Source organism: Pongo pygmaeus, chromosome 2 (genome assembly GCF_028885625.2).
Source record: "Pongo pygmaeus isolate AG05252 chromosome 2, NHGRI_mPonPyg2-v2.0_pri, whole genome shotgun sequence".
NCBI classification, from domain to species: Eukaryota; Metazoa; Chordata; class Mammalia; order Primates; family Hominidae; genus Pongo; species Pongo pygmaeus.
Window position 1 is genome coordinate 155,936,220 of NC_085930.1, and position 24,515 is coordinate 155,960,734.

The following is a 24,515-nucleotide window of genomic DNA, read 5'->3' on the forward strand; positions in this document are numbered from 1 at the left end:
GTCATAAAACAAATCTTAATGAGTTTAAAAGAATTTAAATCAAACAAAATATGTTATCCAAACATAATAAACTAGATTAGAAATTAATAATGGGGGAATGGGAAGGTGACCAATTAGGTGCAGCCTGGAAGTTCCACTCCCAGGGAGAAAGACCAGGATTTCAACTCAACTAACATAATGTGAACAAATCGTTGGAGAGAAAATGCCAAATGTGGCAGATGCTGAAGCTGAAGAGGGAGAAGCTATGAACCACATATGAGGTCCCTGAATGCCAGGGCTGGTTCTCACTCTAAATGGCTTCTGGGGAAGGGGTGAGTGAAGGGACTGAGGGACTTCCTACTCTTGCTGCGGGCCTCTGGGTTCTTAGTTTCAGGGAACCCCACACTGCCCACAGATATTTGAGCTGACGGGGGGATCTCCCCAGAGATTTGACAGAAACAGAGCTACAGCAAGCAGGTAGCTGGGGATCTTTGTGTGGAGGACAGCTCCAGGGAGACTGGCCATAAGTGCACATTCCCCAAGGTTACCTATCTTCCTGAGAGCCTCTGGCCCCAGCTAACTGTCAGGGAAAAAGCAGGGCTGGCTTCTCCGTGCGCCTAGGGCATGTCTGTTCTGCAGGCCCATCTGCCCACCAGCACTCCCCAGGCTCCTGCCTGAATGCCACACAGAAGTGTGTGTGTTCACAGCACAACCCTGCTGCCCATCCTGGGTGCTTTGTTCCATCTGAGTGCTTTCTCATAGCCCAGGAGCACTTCAGATCTTGCAGCACTTCAGATCTTGCAGCACACCCAGAATCCTCAAAGAGGGAACCATAAGCAGGTCCTGGTATCCCAGGGCTGCAGCCCATGGCTCAGGAGTGCTAAGAAGGGATCTATGCCTGGCACTTACAGAGGAGGAGCCCACACTCAGAAAACTGAGAGAGATGAGCCTCATAGGTTTGCAAGCTGGTGTAGACCTAGGCGTGCTTCCTTCCACAAGGCTTCCACACCAGTAAGAATCCTAAAGACTCTGACAAAATGCTCTGAGAACTGATAAAAGACTTTAGTAAAGTTTCAGAATATAAAAATCAATGAGCAAAATTCAGTAGTATTTCTATACACAAATGATGGCTGGGTTTAGAGTGAAAATAAGAACACACTTACATTTACAATAGCCACAAAAGAAACTGAGACACCAAGGAATACAGCTTATCAAGGAGGTGAAATATCTCTACAAAGACTAAAAAACACTCCTGAAAGAAATCAAAAATGACAGAAATAAATAGAAAAACATTCCATGCTCATACATTGGAAGAATCATTATTGTAAAAATGGCCATACTACCCAAAGCAATTTAAAGATTAAATACTATTCCTATCAAACTACTAATGTTATTTTTCACAGAATTTGAAAATAATTATCTTAAAATTCATGTGAAAAAAAAGCAGCCTGAATAGACAAAGCAATCCTAGGCAAAAAGAACAATGCTGGAGGCATCATACTACCTGACTTCAAACTACACTATAAAGTTATGATAACCAAAACAACATGGTACTCCTACAAAAACAGGCACATAGACCAATGGAACAGAATTGGAAACTCAGAAATGAAGCTGCACAGCTGAATAGCTGTATGCAGAAGATTGAAGCTGAACTCCTACCTTTCACCATATACAAAAAGTAACTTGAAATGGATCAAAGATTGAAACATAAGACCTCAAACTGTTAAAATCCTAGAAGACAACCAAGAAAATACTCTTTTCAACATCAGCATTGGCAAATAATTTTTGGCTAAGTTCCCAAAAGTAATTGTAACAAAAACGAAGATAGTGAAGTGAGACATAATTAAGCTAAAGAGTTTCTGAACAGCAAAAAAACTATCAACAGAGTAAACAGACAACCCACAGAATAGAAGAGAATTGCAAACTATGCATCCAACAAAGGCCTAATATCCAGAATCTATAGGGAAATTACATAAATCAACAAGGAAAAAAAATAACCCCCTTAAAAAAAGAGCAAAGGAGCTGAACAGGCAGTTTTCAAAAGATGACATACAAGCAGCTAACAAACATATGAAAAACTGCTCAGCATCATTAAACACCAAAGAAATACACATCAAAACCACAATGGAATACCATCTTACAGTAAACAAAATGACTATTATTAAAATGTTAAAAAGCAACAGATGCTGGTAACGCTCCAGAGAAAAGGGAACACTTATACTCTGTAGGTAAGAATGTAAATTAGTTCAGTCACAGTGGAAAACAGTTCAGAGATTTCTCCAAGGAACTTTAAACAGGGCTACCATTCAGCCTAACAATCCCAATGCTGGGTATATACCCAAAGAAAAATAAATCATTCTTCCAAAAAGACACATGCACTCATATGTTCATTGCCGTACTATTTATAATAGCAAAGACATGGAATCAACTCAGATGTCCATCAATTGTAGATTGGATAAAGAAAATGTGGTACAAATGCACCGTAGAATACTACACAACCATAAAAAAGAATGAAATCATATTCTTTGGAGAAACATGGATGCAGGTGGAGGTCATAATTTTAAGTGGACTAATGAAGGAACAGAAAGCCAAATATGGTATGTTCTCGCCTACAAGTGGGAGCTAAACACTGCGCACACATGGATGCAAATAAGGGAACAACAGACAGTGCAGACTGCTACAGAGGAGAAGGTAAAAGTGGGGAATGAGTTGAAAAACTACCTATCTGGTATTATACTCACTACCTGGGTGATGGGATCCATACCCCAAGCCTCAGCATCATGAAATATTCCCATGTAACAAACCTGCACATCTACCCCCGTATCTAAAATAAAAGTTGAAAATAAATAAATTGCTAGCCCTTCAAAATAAAATGAATTAAATATTGTTATATTCACTCAATAGAGTATTATACAGCAATGAAATCAAATGAACAACATCCATAATACAGACAAAATATCCAAACATAATGTTGAGCAAAAAAACCAGACACAAAATAACACACACTGATTTACTCCATTTACATAAAGTTTTAAATAGGCAAGTGTAACTGATTGTGATAACATTTAAAATAGTGATTACCTTTTCTTGATGAGGGGAGAGGAATGTTATGTGGTGCTCTCTTTCTCGATCTAGGTGACATCTACATGGGTATGTTCACTTTGTGAAAATTTACTAATGATTTGTACACTTATATGTAGCATACATAAGGAAAATATATAGTACTTGCCCCCAAAATCATTTTATAGAAAATAAGTTTTTCTGCAATATATGACTAAATGAAAAAAGTTAGAAACAGCTTGTATATACAGCCAACAATCCCTGAAAAAAAGCTCAACATCACTGATTATTAGAGAAATCAAAATCAAAACCCTAACAAGATAACATCTCACACCAGGCAGAATGGCTACTATTAAAAAGTCAAAAAATAACAGATGCTGGCAAGGTGGTGGGGAAAATGGAACACTTATACACTATTGGTGGGAGTGTAAATTAGTTCAACTATTGTGGAAGACAGTGTGGCAATTCGTCAAAGACCTAAAGACAGGAATTCCATTCAACATCTGGGTATATACTCAAAGGAATATAAATCGTTCTATTACAAAGACACATACACATGTATGTTAACTGCAGAGCTATTTACAATAGCAAAGACGTGGAATCAACCTAAATGCCCATCAATGATAGACTAGATAAAGAAAATGTGGTGTACACACAACATAGAATACCATGCAGCCATAAAGGGTAAACGAGATCATGTCCTTTGCAGGGACATGGATGGAGCTGGAGATCATTATTCTTAGCAAACTACCACAGGAACAGAAAACCAAATACTGGGCCAGGCAAGGTGGCTCACATCCGTAATCCCAGTACTTTGCCTGTAATCCCAGCACTTTGGGAGGCCGAAGCGGGCAGATCACGAGGTCAGGAGATCGAGACCATCCTGGCTAACACGGTGAAACCCCCGTCTCTACCAAAAATACAAAAAATTAGCCAGATGTGCTAGCGGACTCCTGTAGTCCCAGCTACTCAGAAGGCTGAGGCAGGAGAATGGCATGAACCCGGGACGTGGAGCTTGCAATGAGCCGAGATTGCGCCACTGCATGCCAGCCCAGGTGACAAAGCAAGACTCCGTCAAAACAAACAAACAAACAACAACAAGAACAACAAAAAACAAATACTGCATGTTCTCACTTATAAGTGGGAGCTAAATGATGAGAACACATGGACACAGAGAGGAACAACACACACTGGGGTCCATCAGAGGCTGGATGGTAGAAGGAGGGAGAAGATCAGGAAAAATAACTAATGGATACTAGGCTTAATACTTGGGTGATGAAATAACCTATACAAAAAATTCCCATGACACACGTTTACCTATGTAACAAACCTGCACTTGCTGCACATGTACCCCTGAACTGAAAAGTTAAAAAAAAAAAAAGAAAAGAAACAGCATCTATACTCTGATTCTAATTTGATGAAAAACACATATATAGATGTAGATATAGATTCTATATAGGTAGGGGTAAAAGTCAAATATAAATATAGATGATGTATTTATTGATATAGTAAAAACAACCGGAGGCACACATACTAAATTATTAATAGTTTTTATCTCTAGGTAATGAATACTATAACTACTAATTTCATTACTTTGTTCTTTTCTGTTTTTCAATGTATTTTCTTTCAAATTTCTAAAATAAGAAATTATAAAGTAAAGAAAAAAATTATAATGTAAAGATAAAAGCTCTGAACACTTGGAAATTAAACAACACACTACTAAATAATATATGGATCAAAGATGAAGACTTTGGAGAAAATAGAAAATATCTTAAACTGAACGATAAAGTTCAACACATAAAAATTTGTGAAATAACAATAAAGCAAGCCTTAGAGGGAAATTTATAGCATCAAATAATTACATTAGAAAGAAGAAAGGTTTTGAATCAATAACCTAAGCTTTCATGTTAAGGAAAAAGGAGAAAAATAAAACCAAGGCAAGCAGAAAAAAAGGAAACAATAAATATAACTGATATCAATAAAATGGAGAACAAAATACAATAGAGAATATTAGTGGAACCAAAATCTGGTTCTTTGAAAAGACAAAGTTGAAAAACCTTTAGCAAGATTGACAAAGAAAAAAAAGATGCATGAATTAATATTTTCATTTTTATTTATTATTTCTTTTTAGAGACACAGTCTCACTCTCTTGCATCAGGCTGGAGTATACTGGCACAGTCACCTCACTACAGCATTAAACTTTTGGGCTCAAGCAATCCTCCCATGTGAATTAATATTTAAATAGTATATCCATTAAGGAAATAATGAAACTTCCAGATTATCACAGGTTTGAATTTTAAAACCCACAGATTACATTGTTTAAGAAAAAATTATTTGAAAATCTTCTCTTGAGTTTTCGATGTTCACCTACAGAAAAAAAAAAACAAAAAACAAACAAACAAACAAAAAAAAAAAACCTCGTCCTGAGATTCATGTATCCCTCGTTTCCAAGTTATATGCTCCCTGAGACCCCTGGGAATAAAACTGGGCAAAGAGTAGATCATTTATGTAAGGAGCCCCAGAACCTGAAGGAAAAAGTCTAGATTATGGGCCAGCACCACCAGTTAAGGTTAGGTTGATTGTGCCCTGCACAAGGCACTAATCAAAGAGCAGTGGATAGGAGCTGAAATTCAGCACAAGTTCACTCAACTTTCCATTGTCTGTATACACCCAGAGGGCAAATAAAAAAACCTTTTACCTAAGTCTCACAAGAGTGCCACCTAGTCACCAAGCCAATGAGGAAGTTCCTTTCCAGTAGGTTGGTGCAAAAGTAATTGCGGTTTTAAAACTGCAATTACTTTTACACCAAGCTAGTATTTCCACTTCGTTGAGTGGCTTCATCACGAAATAGTGTTGGTTTTTGTCAAATGGTCTTTTTTTCCACTTCCATTGAAATGATCATGTGGGTTTCATCCTTTATTTCATTGATATAGTGCATTGTATTGGTTGATCTTTGTATGTTGAACCAACATTGCATTTATAGAATAAGTCTAACTTATTCATGATTTATATATTTATATGCATGCAGAATTAGGTTTGCTAGTATTTCTGAGTCTTTTTACATTAATGTTTTTAAGATAAGTTTTTTCAGAGTTTTTTTCTCCTGTGATGTCTTTGTCTGGTTTGATATCAAAGTAATAATGGCCTCACAGAAGAGTTGGGAAGTGTTGTCTCCTCTTCTGTTCTTTGGAAGAGTTTGAGAAGCATAGGTGTTGATTCTTTTTTATATCTGGTAGAAATCACCACTGAAGCAATCTTGACCTAGTCTTTTCTTTGTGAGAAGTTTATTATTTTTAAATTTCTAATTCTACCTCTTTAATAGTTATAAATCTATTCAGATGTTCTACTTATTCTTGAATCAGTTTCAGTAATTTGTGATTTTCTTTCCTATTATTTCAGAGAATAAGATTTTGGTTTTGTTGATTCTCTTTACTATTTTTCTTTTCTCCATTTTATTTACTTTCACTCTAATCTTTATTATTTCCCTCTTTCTGCTTGTTATGAGCTTCATTTCCTCTTATTTTTCTCTTTTCTTAAGATGAAAATATTATAGTATTGGATTGAAAACTTTATTGTTTTGTAATATAGGTGGCAAGAGCCTGAAATACCTCTGTAAGCACTGCTTTATCCACATCCTGTAAGTTTTGGGTTTATTTTTATTCACCTCAAAGTATTTTCTCATTTTTATTGGGTTTTTTTTTTTGACCCATTGATGATTTGGGACAATGCTATTTTATTTCCATAGAATTTGAATGGCTCCAGTATATATCTGAAATTCCAGAAGGGCATACACATGTACAGGGCTTGAGCATGCCTAGGAAATATCTGAGAAGGCCATACTCACACCTCTAGCTTGAGATTCTGCACAATCCAGAAGTAAACGCTGACGCAGAGTTTTAAAGTACCCAAATGTTAAAGGCATGCCCCAACATACATATGAAGCCTTCAGTAAAAGCTGGGATACTTACTGATTCATGGCATTTAAAAACCTGTGTCTGATCACTAGCTGACCACTAAGTTAAACAAGCAGAGACTTCTGTGAATGCATATTGAGAGGTGACAACATGCTAGAGGCCCTGGCTCGCTCTCAGCGCCTCCTCTGCTTGGGCGTCTGCTCTGGCCACACTTGAGGAGCCCTTCAGCCCGCCGCTGCACGATGGGAGCCTCTCTCTGGGCTGGCCGAGGCTGGAGCCCGCTCCCTCTGCTTGCAGGGAGGTGTGGAGAGAGAGGCGGGGGCGGGAACCGGGCTGTGTGCTGTGCTCACAGGGCCAGCGCGAGCTCTGGGTGGGCGCTTGCTCCGCTGGCTGCACTCGGAGCAGCTGGCTGGTGCCACCACCCGGGACAGTGAGGGGCTTAGCACCCGGGCCAGCGGCTGCAGAGGGGGCGCTGGGTCCCCCAGCACTGCCAGCCCACCGGTGCCGCACTGGAATTCTCCCCGGGCCTCAGCCGCCTTCCCATGGGGCAGGGCTTGGGACCTGCAGCCTGCCATGCCCAACCCCCCCGGCGGTGGAGGAGCCTCCCGGAGGGGCGCCACCCCCTGCTCCACAGCGCCTGGTCCCAGTGACCGTCCAAGGGTTGAGGATTGCAGGTGTGCAGCTCTGGCGGACTGGCAGGCAGCTCCGACGGTGGCCCTGGCTCAGGATCCACTAGGGGAAGCCAGCTGGGCTCTTGAGTCAGCTGGGGACTTGGAGAACTTTTATGTCTAGCCAGAGGATTATATATGCACCAATCAGCACTCTGTGTCTAGCTCGTCATTGGTGGATGCACCAATCAGCATCTGTACCTAGCTAATCTGGTGGGGACTTGGAGAACTTTTATGTCTAGCTAAACTATTGTAAATACACCAGTCAGCACCCTGTGTCTAGCTCAAGGTTTGTAAACACACCAGTCAGCACCCTGTGTCTAGCTTGAGGTTTGTAAATGCAACAGTCAGTGCTCTATGTCTAGCTCAGGGATTGTAAATACACCAATCAGCACCCTGTGTCTAGCTCAAGGTTTGTAAACACACCAATCGGTGCTCTGTGTCTAGGTAATCTAGTGGAGAGTTGGAGAACTTTTAGGTCTAGCTAGAGGATTGTAAATACACCAATCAGCACTCTGTGTCTAGCTCAGGCATTGTAAATGCACCAATCAGCACCCTGTCAAAACAGACCAATCAGCTCTCTGTAAAATGGACCAATCATCTCTCTGTAAAATGGGCCAATCAGCAGGATGTGGGTGGGGTCAGATAAGGGAATGAAAACAGGCTGCCTGAGCCAGCAGCAGCAACCGGCTGGGGTCCCCTTCCACACCTTAGAAGCTTTGTTCTTTTGATCTTTGCAATAAATCTTGCTGCTGCTCACTCTTTGGGTCCGCACTGCCTTTATGAGCTGTAACACTCACCGCAAAGGTCTGCAGCTTCACTCCTGAAGCCAGTGAGACCACGAACCCACCAGAAGGAAGAAACTCCAGACACGTCCGAACATCAGAAGGAACTCCGGGCACACCATCTTTAAGAACTGTAACACTCACCGCGAGGGTGTGTGGCTTCATTCTTGAAGTCAGTGAAACCAAGAACCCACCAATTCTGGACACAACATGACAGTGAATAGGGCCCTGAGTGAAGCATTCAAGGAAAGTCACTAAACAAACAGCAACAATAGTAACAAATAGCAGCAACAGTAAACCCTGAGTGGAGGAAATCTCTTTTTAGGAGTTAGCACATTATATTATTTAAAATCTCCAGTTCTCCACAAAAAATATGACACATGCAAAGAAAAAGGAAATATTGCTCATATATGGATATAAAAAAGCAGTCAGTGGAAACTGCTCAGATGTTGGACTTATTAAAGACTTTAACTCTGCTATGATAATTATAACAAAAATCAAAGGATACCGTGTCTGAAGAATTTTAAAAAGTATAAAAAAAGTTGTCTCACCAACAAGTAATATAAATAACAATATAAAAATTATAGAAAATAATCAAATAGAAATTCTGGAATTGAAAAGTATAATACCTGAAATAAAAAATTTGCTAGCAAGGCCCAATAACAGATTTGAACTCCCATAAGAATCAGTGAAGCTGAAGGTAAGTCAATTGTTTTGCAATGTTTAAAACTATTTCCATTTTTTTTGTTTTATTTTTGTTTTGTTTTGTGGTTGTTTGTTTCTGTTTTTGTTCAGCCTCTTGCTAACCGCAACTGGCTCTGGGTAAGGTCAAGTAAAGACACGTCCTGGTAAATATAATACAGTACTGTATTTTAGAGGGTCTCCTCCAGGATGCTGCTAGATAGGTCAAGTAGTGACAATTCTTTGGGGATGAAGTTTGGAGATATTCCAAAGTCATCTTACCCCTTTTCATGGCTGCTAATCTGATTGTTTTTACATCTACTGTGTTTGCAAGCCTGTTCAATTCCAAGCCTAATAAAGAGATGAGGAGAGGGAGATGGGAACTGAGCAAGTTAAAATGCCAAGGAGCTCACTGTTCTTACAGAGATTCAGCTACAAAAAAAAAAAAAAAGTCTTGGATTGTTGTAAGCCTTTCATTAATTTCCAGACTTCTGAAACGTTGATTTTGACGAGTTTTACAATGATATGGAGGAATCAGATTTTCAAAAACCCTTACTCACCATTCCAGCAGGGCTTCTCTTCAAGTATATTTTTGATAGAATGATTGGGAAGTATTCTTTCCAAAGGAATGTCTCTCAATAAAGATGATGGGATTCTGGAAATGGCAAAAAAAAAAAAAAAAAAAAATAGAAAGCTGTCATGGGATTGAAGCCAATTCAGAGGAAAGCAGTGCCAGGAGATGAATTGAGGTCAAGAGATGGAGGCTGGAAGACATTATTCAAAGACTGAATTTAATCTTATCTGAAGCCAGCATCCTACTGAACTTTTAATTTTTATAATCACTAAATTTCACTTTTCATAAGCCAATTTGAGTCATTTCTGTTACCAGAAAACAAGAGTTCCAATGGATATAACATTATATTTTATAGTGTCTCCTAAGAACACAGGTGAATCAAAATCAAATCAACTCAGGGATAACCTATCATGTGAGATACCTGATGGCTCTCCTATCTTTACTTTAATTGGGCAGAATGGATATCAATTTGGGAAAACACTAAAGACTGAAGTTAAAGTCAAGGAAATAGGTAAGATAGTCAAGGAAAAAATGTAGAGAAAAAAGAAGCAAAGGTTAAACAAAACCTTGAGAAATGCCTATACTAAGTTTTAGAAGAAAGGAGAGAACCGAAAGATAATAGAGAAGGAATAAGAACATAAGGAAAACAAAAGTTGGGGAGAGTTTCAATGTGAGCAACAATATTAAATGTTAATGTTGGTCAGATTAATGGCCAGGGAAGAAGCCGTTCACTTTATAGATAAAGAGCACAGTAACTTCTGCTAGAGTAATTTCAGTAAAAGAAGAAAGGCTACTTTGGAAGAAGGAAAATATAAACTTTGAGAATTTCACTGAACAAAGAAGGATACCAGAGCCCAAAGCAGCATGTTTGACTCTCAATAGCTATTTGACCTCTGGATCACATTGTTCCCCCAGCATATCTGATTAAAATAAAGTAACTGAAAAGAATGCACAGGACAATGCAATATCTTCTAATAAGCTAGCCATTTATCTACTTCAGCAAAAATCCAAAATTGGGACCATAAACACAATAATAGAAAATGGTCTGGTTTCCAAGCATAATAACACTTTTAACATATCTTACAGAGAGAAAAACTCATTTAGTTTCATTTAATGTTACTCTGACTAGCATTATCCAAGACATAAGTGAATGACTTTGAAGTTTGAAGGAAAAATGGAAATATCGATGTGAAAGAGCTAGAATGACAAATGTGTGAGAAAGAATGCTAAACTCCAGTACTCATGAATTAGGAGGAACAAAGGCATGTGGTCGAGCAAACTGAGAGGTGGTGAGGCATGGACAGCAGATGTAACCTGGATATCATTTCACATTTCTTTGCAGCTTCAGAGGAAAAGAGGAGATACGGAAGGATTGTTATGTCACATGACTAAACATCTCCCTAAATGCCAGTGGTTAAGAGCAGAAAAATCCTCATAATGCTTTGGAATAAGAAGAAAGCACTTTAATAGCAGATTCCACCTCAGAGGATACATATTAATTCTGAGAGATTGTATAAGAAAAAGAAGACTTGACAGGAACCAACATTGGTTTTGTGAGTTGAAAATTACCAGGAAGACAAGATACAGAAAAGCTTTGTAAATCAGAACTAGAATTCTTCTGCTATTCAAATTATAGGTCGCAGAAATATTTGATTCAACCAGTCTCTAATGGTGCCAGCCTGTCAGGATGAAGACTACTTACACGAGTTTCTTACAATGCAAAATAATAACGCTGTTAAAATTAAAAAGGTTTAAAATGCATTTCCTTTTGATGGGATTAAGAAAGTCCTAATATTTAGAAAAAGGAAATTAATATTAATTTTCTAAGAAGACTGACTTGCTTTAAATATATTTAAATAACAAAAGAACTACTTTTATCTTTATCTAAGAATTTAGGAAGGTGAATAGTGTGTGAAAAAATTGTTTTTTAATATTTGCAAGCATTTGATAAATTTTAAGAGGCTGTTTTTCCATGCTCTTTATTAATGTCCTTAAAGAATAATAGTAGAGGGTATAAAAATAGAAAGAAGGGAAGAAGGCAGGAAGAAAGGAAAAAAGGAAGAAAAGAAAGGAAAGAGAGAAAAAGGAGGGAGGGAGGAAGGAAGGAAGGAAGAAAAGAAAGAGGAAGGAAGGAGAAAAAGGAAAAAAATCAACAGAGTGCTTACTGACTTTGCAAAATCTAAATTCATTGTCTGCTTTAAATATCATTATCATTTCCTTTTAGGAACTCTGATAGAAATCTTTGTTATTTATACTGTATGTGTACAGTGAAATAAAAAGATAATAGAAAATTGTGTGTACTATAAGGATTAAAAATGTCAAAGCCACTTAACCAGGTTTCCTGACTTCTGCTTTGTCTGCCCGAGTTAGCTGGCAATAAAAGAATAGACAAGACAAATATTGTAAAATTGAATTGAGAGTAGCCAATGTGAATAATGCTTTTATCTCAAGCATCTATTACCTGCCTGCCAGTACTATTTATATTAGCAAAGGCATTTTTTGTTGTTGCTCTTTTCCAAGTCTCCTTATCTGAGTAATGAACTGCAAATCTCTTTTTCAACTGGGAAACATTGGTCCCTATGAGGACAACTCTTTCAGTGTATCAGAGTATAACTTAATTACCTAGAAGTGACTTATAAATTATAGTTCTTAGACCCTGTAGCACTGCTTACCTTAGTCCATCTGTGTTGCTATAAAGGAATACCTGAGACTGGGTAATTTGTAAAGAATGATTTATTTGGCTCTCGGTTCTGCAGGCTGTACTGGAAGCATGACATAAACATCGGCTTTTGATGAGGGCTTCAAGATGCTTCCATTTGTGGCAGAAAGTGAAGGGAAGCCAGAATGTGCAGATCACATGGTGAGAAAGGAAACAAGAGGGCTTGCAGGTGCCAGGCTCTTTTTAACAAGCAGCTGTCATGGGAGTTAATAGAGTGAGAAACAACTCACTCACTACTATGAGAAGGGTGCCAAGCTAGTCATGAAGGATTTGCATTGATGACCCAAACATCTCCCACTAGGTCCCACCTCCAACATTGAAGATCAAATTTCAACATGAAACTTGGAGAGTCAAACAAACCATATCCAAACCTTAGCAATGCATGTCTTGTTTTTTTTTTTTTTTTTTTTTTTGGATGAGAATCACTTAAAACAGAAAACAGCCAATGTCTGCCCTAACCCCAAAATTTCTTTGTTATCTTGTGTATTATAAAAATGCAAGCTAGCTTTATACTCTGTTCCCACATTTGATTTTGTTCTAATGTAATTATTCTGTTTTAAAATATTTTCCTCAGAGTAACATAAACACTCCCCCAAAACATTCCACTTTTATACTACAGTTTCCAGTGCCCAGGGCTACCTACCCCCAGGGTATAAAGAAAGAAGAGTATACACTCAGTTTTACAGATCCCTATAAATAACTTACTTTTTTATTTTATTTTCTTTCTTTCTTTCTTTCTTTTTTTTTTTTTTAAGACAGTCTCACTCTGTCGCCCAGGCTGGAGTGCAGTGACGCGATCTCTGCTCACTGCAAGCTCCACTTCCCGGGTTCATGCTGTTCTCCTGCCCCAGCCTCCAGAGTATCTGGGACTACAGGCGCCCACCACCATGCCAGGCTAATTTTTTTTTTTTGTATTTTTAGTAGAGACTGGGTTTCACCCTGTTAGCCAGGATGGTCTCATCTCCTAACCTCGTGATCTGACCGCCTCGGCCCCCCAAAGTGCTTACAGGTGTGAGCCACTGCGCCCGGCCTAAAATAACTTACTTTAAAAAATAATTTAAGGTCTATAGTACAATATAGGCAAATATGAAATTTCACCGATGCTTTTTGGATTTTTCTATAATGAAACTTTTTTTTGTTTTTTGTTTTTTTTAGACGCAGTTTGCTCTTGTCGCCCAGGCTGGAGTGCAATGGCACGATCTCAGCTCACTGCAACCTCTACCTCCCAGGTTCAAGCTATTCTCCTGCCTCAGCCTCTTGAATAGCTGGGATTACAGGCGCCCGCCACCATGCCCAGCTAATTTTTGTATTTTTAGTAGAGACGGGGTTTCTCCATGTTGGCCAGGCTGGTCTCAAACTCCTTACCTCAGGTGATCCGCCTGTGTTGGCCTCCCAAAGTGCTGGGATTACAGGCGTGAGCCACCATGCCTGGCTATAATGAAACATTTTTGAAGATGATTATACTAGGTAAAAGAAACCTCATCTAAGAAGAATAAGTGGGTCAGAGAGAAGGAAGTCAATTCTTTAAATTAAACAATAAATGACATTTTTTTAAACATGATAAATACCCAGTTAAATTATTAGATTGCCTAAACTAAAAGAAGACAAGCAGGAAGCAGTCAAACATGAAAGTAATGTGCTGCAATCAAATTTGGATACTAATCTATTGCAATAAATGTTCATACAGGGCTCCCTCTGTTGACTCCTCTGCAGTCTACATACATTTCTTAATGAAGGACATGCAACCTCCCAATATTAAAGACATGCAAAGATTCATTAGGAAAGGCTTTAAATTATCCAAGCAGATTTTCTCCCCAATTGATGATTAATGTCATTAATCAACTGAAGGTTCCCTTGTGGTTCTACTAAATAGGTATATCTAGAAGCAAATGTGCATTGTTTTTAACAAGAGAAACACACATATTCCTGGATAATGAAGTTGAGGTATTTATTGTGCATATTTATCATTTATGTTATCAGAAAAACAATTTTTTAAATCATTCAAAATTAAATTTTAGCAAACTCTTCTTTCCTGCTTTGTGGTAGTAGCAAATCTTGTAATTAAGGTTCATGTATATAAGAAGTATTTAAAAAAGAGATTGACAGTCTAAGCATTCATCAGCGTTCACCATTGCATTCCCTCAGTTTTCTTTTCCTCCATTTTTTTCTTCCATTTCTCTACCCCGCTTTCCTCCCCTGACCCTTTTTATTCATTGCACATTCTTTTTCCTTGTCTCCTCCTGCTACTCCAGCTGATTTCATTCTCCTCCTTTCTAGTCCTTAACCTCCTGGACCTCAGGGAAGAAGATGTCATTTTAAGTTTTCCTATCAGTTCACAAATTTCCCCTGAAACAGTTTCAGTTTCCTTAACCTTCATATGGAATATTCAACTCTTTCACCTCATCAGTTGCTTGTTTTCCCTTTTCCCTAAAATCTGAGGGACATGGTCCAACACACACCCTGGTAAATGCTAGAGTCACAAAGTCAATTCTAGATACAGCTTGGCTGACTGGGAACTCACAGAAGCTGACCTCAGTAGTAGAGAGTTACTGTCCAGGGGAGTGAGGGACTGGTTAATGAGGGATTGTCATATGACATCACCCTGCTATTTTAGTTTCTACTGTCTGCTTGCTTCCTCATTTTAATTACGCAAAAGTAATGAGCCTTTTGTTCTGCAGAATTGCTCTAAAAACTTCTTCAACAGAAGTCCTTCTGGCAAAGTAACATATGTTAATTCTACATATTCCAAATTCAACCAGCTATCACTAGAAATGGGGAGAAACTGAGATTTTATCTCCTATTAAGTATTCAGTCCCTATTTCCTATCACCCATAGTAATACACAGGAAATCCTGGAGGCCTTTCATAGTAAAAATCCTATACTGAAATAATCATGTTGAGAATAGGAAAAATGAAATCTAAATCTCTTTATTCCCATGTAATCTTTAATACTGTTTGAGGATTGCATTGTGAATTAGGTACAGGTGACATTAACATCCTCTAGATTTCTATTTTCATGAACCCCAAAGCTAAATGAAGCCTCATCCTAAATTCCAAACTTACACACTAGATTCAGTTAAAACAGCCTAGAAACCTTATTAAGTGCTATCTAAAAGCTCAAGACAAAGAATTTGAATTTCACTGTCCTTTTCTTTTCTCTCATTTTGTTACACAGTGTTTAGCTAAGGCACATGACCCTTTAAACCATTATAAACAGTGAAGTCTCACAGTTATTTTATTTTAAATTATTTTTCCTCCTTTATTCATTTATAGCCCAAGGATTACAATGTTTTTAATGATACATTGCCATTCTGATTTATGTCACTGTGTGTTTTGGACTTAAACTATGTGATTCCATGCATTTTACTTTGTACTCTTTTGATTGCTGTTATGAAGAAGTAATGTTCTCAGGAAGTCTCTCATTGTAGCTCAGAGCCAATCATTACAGTTGAAAGCATCCAAGGTTTCAAATGATAATGTCAAAAGTGAATTACAGCTTTCAAAATAAAGTATTGTTGGGCTACATTGTGAAAGCAGTATATTTTTCAATCAAGGCTTTACAGTCATTTTCAATAGCATTTTATGAAAAATTTTCAAGATATTAACTTTCCAAATATTTTCAGTAATTTCAGAGCTTTTGGATTTTTGCCATCGTTCTCAAATGTCAGTTGAAATACCTATGAAACCAGTAAAAGCAAGCATAACCTAAAAGCCATACTATTGGTACCTGGATCATGTTTATAACTTTTTATTTAATACCCATTATTTACGGGGTTATTTTCTCTTAAATTTTGATTACTGGGTATTAATGTATTAACTCTATTTTAATCAGTATAAACTAGATCAGTGAGAGATCAATGAAAAGCAACAGAAGAACTAACCCCAAGATACTGACTATTCTTCACTTTACCTTGGTGCCTGCAAAATTTTTCACTTGTGTTTTAGAGAACCAGTATGCTTCAAGATAATCAACAGTGAAAGGGAATCAGTGCATATTGTTACTGATGGAAGGTATCCAAGTCACCAGCAACAAATTGTACAGATCTGTAGCAACCTCAGTTCTTGCCTCCTCAGAAGAAATAATTTGACTGAGGGGCGTAAGGCAGAAAAAGAGACTGAGGCAAGTTTCAGATCAGGAGTGGAAGTTTATTAAAAAGCTTTAGAGCAGGAGAAAATGGAAAGTACACTTGGAAGAGACCCAAGCAAGCACTGAGTAGGTCAAGTGCAACATTTAACCTAGATCCTAGGTCTTTATAGGCTGTTCCACTTTCTGCATCTTGCACCCCTTTCCCACGATTCTTCCCTCAGGGTGGGCTGCCTGCCTGCACAGTGGTCTCCTCATGCTTGGGAAGTGAGCACACACAGTGGGTTTTGGAAATTGGGCACATGCTCATCTGAGACTTTCTTCCCTTTTCCTGTGGACTACCCCCAGAAGGTCATATTCTGCCATTTTGTCTCTTAATGTGCATGCCCAGGCTCACTCACCAAATACCTGAGATTTTACTGGAAGCCCTTTTTGCTTCTCCCAGCTGCCTGCATTCAATTAACACTTTAATGTTAACAGCTGTGGGCCATTAGGAGATTGTCTCTCCCTGGTGCCAGCTGCCAAATTATCATTTTTAGAGAGTCAATGTGATAATTGTTGAACCATCACTGATGATCCCCTGACATTCCTGGTGGACCGGGGAAGAGCCCTCTCCTGCCCTACTCATGCCTGTCTAACTACCTGTAAAAATATATCTGATTAAATGAAAAGGAATCATATCTTAGACTCTGAACTCTCAAGAATTTCTTCAAGTCTTGAGTCTGCATTGGAATAGCTATATGTCCATGCATGCCAAAAAACAGGGACTATGTACTGGACAGATTATGAACCAACCTCAGGGGAGCAGGTCAGTTTTGCTATCAACTCATGAGCATTACCCTGACATCAATGCTACTCAATGCTTAGTAATCTTAGTTTGTTTTTCCTCTTTACACTTATAATTTCATACTTTTTTCATTTTTCTGACTATCTAACTTTTACTTATCCCCTTACACTCAATAGAAGATCATGAAACATTCTTCATGAAGAAAATAAAAGCTATTAGATATGATGTTCTTTATCTTTCCACCTTACAAATATAGCTGAATTTGCACCTTTTTTCTCTTTTCTGAACAAAATGAGAGTGTCTGTACCCTGGATTCCTTCTCTACTATTTTCACTGAGTCCTACTTTTGTTAATCACCCTCTTTTAAGCTCTTCAACTTCTATTCCTCTACTATATCCCTATTTCCCTGTTATTATTATCAACACATATATTAGTGCACTTTATTTTTTAAAAATTTTCTGTTAAATGCCCATCAATGATAGACTGGATAAAGAAAATGCAGCACATGTACACCATGGAATACTAGCACCCATTAAAAAAATGAGATCATGTCCTTTGCAGGGACATGGATGGAGATGGAAGCTGTTATCCTCAGCAAACTAACACAGGACAAGAAAATCACATACCACATATTCTCACTTATAAGTAGGAACTGAGTAATGAAAACATATGAACACATGGGGAGGAGAGAACAACACACACTGGGGCCTGTCAGAGGGTGGGGGGTAGGAGGAGGGAAGCATCAGGAAGAATAGTTAATGCATGCTGGTCTTAATACATGGGTGATGGGATGACATGGGTAGCAAACCACCATGTCACATGTTTACCTATGTAACAAACCTGCAATTCCTGCACATGTACCCTGGAACTTAAAATAAAAGTTGTAAATTTAAAAAAATTGCTGTTGATCACTTCCCAGTGATCTACCTTTCTTCTCACCCTAAAAACCAGTTTTCCAAATAAAACCAAGTAAAACATTCAGTATCTTCTCCTCATCATTTTGTATTTCATTTATCGCTCACTCTAATGTGGGTTCCACCCCTAACACTACATGCAACTCTTCTGCTCTTGCTAAAAATGAAAATTATCTCTATGTTGCCTAACCCATAGATGATTTTCTTTCCTCACCCTATGTGAGTTCTATATTAGTTTCTTGAGACTTCTGTAACTAATTACCACAAACTGAGTGGCTCATAATGACAGAAATGAATTCTCTCACAGTTCAAGAGGATAAAAGTCTGAAATCAAAGTGTCAGCAAGGTTGGGTCATTATGGAGGCATTGAGGAAGAAACCTCCCTATGCCTCTCTCCTACCTTCTGGTGGTTCCCGGCAATCCTTGGTGTTTTTTGGCTTGTAGATACATCCATACAATCTCTGCCTATATCTTGGCTTCTTCTGTGTTTTTGCATGTACTCTTCTCTTCTTATAAGGATGCCAGTCATAAGATTACTGGCTACCCCAATCTCTTCTGACTTCACTGGAACTTGATTAAATCTACAAAGATCCTATTTCCAAATAAGGTAAAATTCATAGGTATAGGGAGGTTGCAACTTGACCATATCTTCTTGAAGGATACAACTTAACTCACTATAACTTTTTACTAACATTCAACAAATTTGAAGCTCTTCTAGAGTTTTACTATTTTTTCTTGGCTTCTGGAACACTAAACTGACCTGGTTTCCTTTCTTCCTCTTTGCCCCTCATTTAGGGATTCATTCTTCTATATCCAACCTCTATATTTTGGAGATCTTCAAAATTCAACACCAGGAATTCTCTTCTCCCTATACATTCACTACCTAGGCAATTACATCTTTGCCAAAATTTGAAAAAATCTCACACTAGTATCCAGATATCTCTTGAGTTTCAGACTACTCTTTTCAATGCATATATGTCCTCCCTATTCAATATCATGATATTGTTAAGACAATTTATCTAAAAGTAATCATTAATTTTCTAAACAAATTTGTTCCTTCTCACATCTTTGATTTCTCAATAAATTTCACTTTCATTAACTCAGATTTCCTTTAATGCTAGAAATCTTAAGTGGTTGACTTTTCCTTTCTGTTAGCCCCTTTCCCAATCCATCACAATTAAGTACCAAGTTAGTTGCTTTCACCTTTAATATATATTTCAATTTCATTTATTTATCTCCATTTACCCAGGTATCAACTTGTCTAAACCAAAAGCTTTTCTTATTTGGAGAACTGAAAAGCTTTGCTAAATGTTCTTACTCTGTATTTTTATAATTATTTCTACAAGTCAGCTTAAACTTGGAAAAATATATCAGAACATCAGAATAAAATTCCAAATCTTTTTCATAATCTTCATAAACTGTCCCCCGCCAACTTTTCCAGACTCATTTCCCATCAGAATTTCTAAGACTCGTTCACTACATCTTGAACTCTTTCAGTCTTTCATAAATACAAAGCACATCATGTCCTTTACACATGCCCTGCAACATACTTTATCCTCATTCTTCATCTGCCTAACTTCTATTACATACTCAAGTTTTGACTTAAATCTCACTTTCTTAGTGAGGGCTTTTATAATCATGAAACTGCTACCCTTATAAAATTACAAGTTCTGTTATAAAATATGTTATATTTTTTCATGTTATCCAATACTTTTACTCAGAGTAAGTTTGTAGTTACATATTTGTATATTTTTAACTTCTAGTTTTCCTTGTACATCTCCGCCAGAGCTCTTGGGTGACCAGGTGTATTGTCAATCAGCAGTGGTATTTTTAAAGGAATCTTTATATTTGAGCAATAGGTCTCAACAATGAGCTTTAAAAATTCCATAAAACGTTGTAAATAGATCTGTGTTATCATTCAGACTTTATTATTCCATTTACAGAGCACAGACAGACAGATTTAGTGTAATTCTCAAAGGTTTTATGGTATTTGGAAGGGTAAATGAGCACTGGCTTCAGCTTAAAGTCACCAGCTGCATTAGCCGCTAATAAGAGAGTCAGCCTATCCTTTGAAGATTTTAAGCCAGGTAGTGACTTCTCCTTCCTAGTTATAAAAGTCCTAGATGGCATCTTCTTCCAATAGAAGGCTGCTTCATTTACACTGAAAACCTGTTGTTTAGTATAGCCACCTTCATCGATGATCTCAGCTAGATCTTCTGGATAACTCGCTGCACCTTCTACATCAGAACTTGCTGCTTCACCTTACACTTTTATGTTTTTGAAAGAGTTTCTTTCCTTAAACCTCATAAACCAAGTTCTGCTAGGTTCTACCTTTCTTCTGCAGCTTCCTCACCTCTCTCAGCCTTCATAGAATTAGATAGAGTTAGGTACTTGCTTTGAATTAGGCTTTGGTCTAAAAAAATATTGTGGCTGGTTAGTTGATCTATCCAGACCACTAAAACTTTCTCCAATGTCAGCAATAAAGCTGTTTCATTTTCTTATCATTTGTATGTTCACAGGAGAAGCTCTTTAAATTTCCTTCAGAAACTTTTCCTTTGGCTGTCTTGGTTTTCCACATGCCTTCTTCACTAAGCTTACTTATTTCTAGCTTTTGATTTAAAGTGAGAGATGTGTGACTCTATTTTTAACTTGAACATGTAGAGGCTATACTAGGGTTATTAATTGGCTAAATTTCAATATTGTTGTTTCTCAGAGCATAGGGAGGCCCAAAGAGAGAGAGAAAGACAAAGGAATAGCCAGTTGGTGGAGCAGTCAGAACATGCAGAAGTATGAATTAATTTTGCCATCTTATGTGGGCACAATTCATGGTGCCCCAAAACAATTACAATAGTAACATCAAAGATCAATGATTACAGATCACCATAACAGAATAATAATTAAAAGTTTGAAATATATAAAAATTTCCTAATGTGAAACAGAGACACAAAGTTAGTGCATACTGTTCGAATAATGGCACTGATACACTTGCTTAATGCTGGGTTGTCAGAAAGCTTCAATTCATAAAAAAATGCAGCACAATAAAATGAGGTATGCCTATGTATTAATTTGGCCATTTATAAATGTATCATTTTATTCTATATTATAAATAAATGTGACATGTTTTAATAATAAATATTTTATAATTCCTTACTAGCAGATATCCATGTGAAAAGAAAATCAAAATTCTAAAAGTGACGTAGCCCTTAATTAACTATTTAGAGATTTCTATGCATAATCTTTTTCTTCCATTTCTGCCTAAAAAGCAAAATTTTGCTTTTAATAATAGATGAAATCATTGTATACCATTCAACATATGGTATCATATTTCTAATAGCATAGATTTAAAAAGTATAAGGGATTATTATGTAAAAAATAAAATATTATATTATCGTATCTCTTTTTCAAGAAGACATTTGTCAGCAGTCTCCATTCTTTGTCTCTAAAACATACTACAATTTAAGCTGTGTAAATGCATTGTGCCCCAGTCTTTAACTGATGTCTTTTAAATTATAGCTATTATAAGCCTTATTGACTATTATGTAAATCTTTTCTTTAAAAATATTCTTAATGTACCATGTCCATTAGTTTGTCAATGTGATTAAAACATATGAGAAGGAAGAAGAAGAAGAAGAAGAAGAAGAAGAAGAAGAAGAGAAGAAGAAGGAGAAGAAGAAGAGAGGAAGAAAGAGAAGGAGATGAAGAAGAGCAGAAGAAAAAGAAGAAGCTGCTATTTTTCTATTTGGTTGCTATATGTGAGCAAAGAAATTGATTAGGCATTTTGCTTTATTTAAGAGATATATCAGCACATAGAGTCACAGTCTGCCCTCATTTAGTCTTTTCATTTGTGATACTCCATATTACATGAAAGTATATCCATTTGAATGTCTTTAATATTCATGATCCTCTCACCAGCCTGAGCAAAAGAGCTAAAGCATTTGATAGCAATCTGAGGAACTTGATTAACAATGTACTAATCATCAGTACCATTGACCTGATTCAAAAATGTTTTTAATTCATCCATCACTTTTATAACCAAAGATGATTGCATTACTTTACCATTTTTTATTTAAATAAAACCCCATGAGCTGAAAATATCAAGCTATTTCTACTAAATGTACCTTGCAACCAATTTAATTTATTTTTAAACTAAGTTCTAAAGTGACCTATAATAACCAATTAGTACTTGAACATAGAAAACCAGAGCACAAGTGTCTCTTTAGTAAAATCAATTCACTTTGACTTCAAATCACTAAATGTTAAATTGTGTCAAAGAATTAATTTTGCAATAAATTATTACTATTGTTACAAAAATTCAACTGAAGGATATTACCAGGAATAATTATCCATATATCAAAATGCATTGAATGTAGAGTATGAACTATAATTACCCCCAATTGCTTATCATTCAAATGTTAATTGTAAGGATTTCGTTTCTTTGGCCATAACACTTCTTTTTAATTATCAAACATCATTTCTAATGTATCATAAAAATATAGTACTGGCATAATACATTTAATAATTTCAAAGTATAAATATATACTAGACTATCACTTTTGGATTCAAATATTACTTATCATTATTAGGCTAATATAAGATGATATAGGGATCTAGAAGTGCAACAACTTGCCTTTTGTGCCTAAATGTCACTGAAGACTGGATTTATTGGTGAGCTTATGCAGGATCACATATTTTTAGGGAAAAAATATGTGATTCAATTACCATGATATTGAATACATCTGAGAAAAATAACAGTATCATTCTCCAGATGGATTGAAACATATCTTCATACTAACAGGCCAAGAATTAAGAATAAGCCAGGTGTGGTGGCTCACACCTGCAGTCCCAGCACTTTAGGAGGCTAAGGGTTACTTAAGGCCAGCAATTAAAGACCAGCATGGACAACGTGGCAAGACCCCATCTCTACCAGAAAAAAAAAATTAGCCTGGCATGGTGGCACATGCCTGTAGTCCTAGCTACTCAGAAGGCTGAAGTGGGAAGATTGCTTGAGCCCAGGAGTTAGAGGTTACAGTGAGCAATGATCACTCCACTGCATTCCAGCCTGGGTAACAGAGTGAGACCCTGTCTCAAAAAAAAAAAAAAAAAAAAAAAAGGAAGAAGATAAATAATTAGGTTGTTTCTTATGCACATCTGATTTTCAAATATTATACTATATTTAACATCATAAGCAATAACACAACTGTTGCAAATGTTGCAAATTATTTCAGATTATACTTTTGCATTAGTTCAACATATTTTTATTCTCTAAATTATTTTTTCTGAAATTTGATCATAAGAACTATATATATATATACACACAAACACACACACACACACACACACACACACACAGAGATGTAGTGGCTGGGACACAGGGCACCAATTTTTCCCTCTTAGGCCTCCAGGTCTGTGATGAGAGGGGGTGCCAGGAAGCTCTCTGAAATGCCCTGGAGATATTTCTATAGAGACACGAGGTCTCGTTATGTTACCTAGGCTGTTTTCAAACTACTGAACTCAAATGATCTTCCTGACTTGGCCTCCCAAAAGTACTAGGATTATAGGTGTGAGCCTGGCCAGAATATCAGATATTTTCAAAGTCATTATTTAGGGTGGCAAACTATTGAGAACATTATTATAATAGATTTTAATTTGCTTAAATATATAGTCTAGCCTTCTTTGTGAGAATTTGAATTTTCAAATAGTTTAGTTATTGCATTAATTCCCTGGCAAAGTCTACATGTAATTGCATAAAAGTAAATAGAACAAAATAGTGAAGCAGATAATGTCTCTATACTAACTAGGGTCCGGCTATTCTGGGAATCATACCATTTGAGCCTATGTGGATTTAGCTTAAGAAATCAAATTACAAAATTTAAATAACTACTTTTAAGGTTATTTTCTCTCCTATTTCCAATTCAGCTATTTAAAATAAAAATCTTATGATAAATATTATTCTTCAATTGATTTTAGTTTACAAATATGAATAATAACAAAATATTTTAATTTATAATTAGGAGTCTAAGTTTTTATTATAAATATTTCAATAACAAATATCGAACTTTTATTTTCAATACTTACAAAGCAATATATCTTTTAAATTTCTATAAGCATAGAAAACTTCTGAAAAAAGTTAAGTAATCTAAATAAGTTAATTTCCTTATATAACTGGATCTGCCAGATATAATAATTTGTGTTATTATTTAAGAGTGTGAGTTCTATCTTGCAGACAACATCCTAGACAAAACACGTCCGTCTGTGAACAAGCAAAGTGAAGATTAGGAAAGCATTGGGATTACATTCTTCTTCTTTAAATATTTGTGTAAATGTTTGATGACTGGCCATTACAGATATGAT

At 36.8% G+C, this 24,515-nt stretch overlaps 1 long non-coding RNA gene across 2 annotated transcripts in view; it reads right to left on the reverse strand.

The window, feature by feature from the left end:
• LOC134739129 (uncharacterized) overlaps positions 1 to 24,515 on the reverse strand; it is a 327,387-nt gene that overhangs the window by 99,743 nt on the left and 203,129 nt on the right. For both annotated transcript variants that reach the window (XR_010125640.1, XR_010125639.1), the window contains one exon: positions 9,648 to 9,742. This is a non-coding gene — a long non-coding RNA (uncharacterized LOC134739129). The remainder of the gene's footprint in view (positions 1 to 9,647; positions 9,743 to 24,515) is intronic.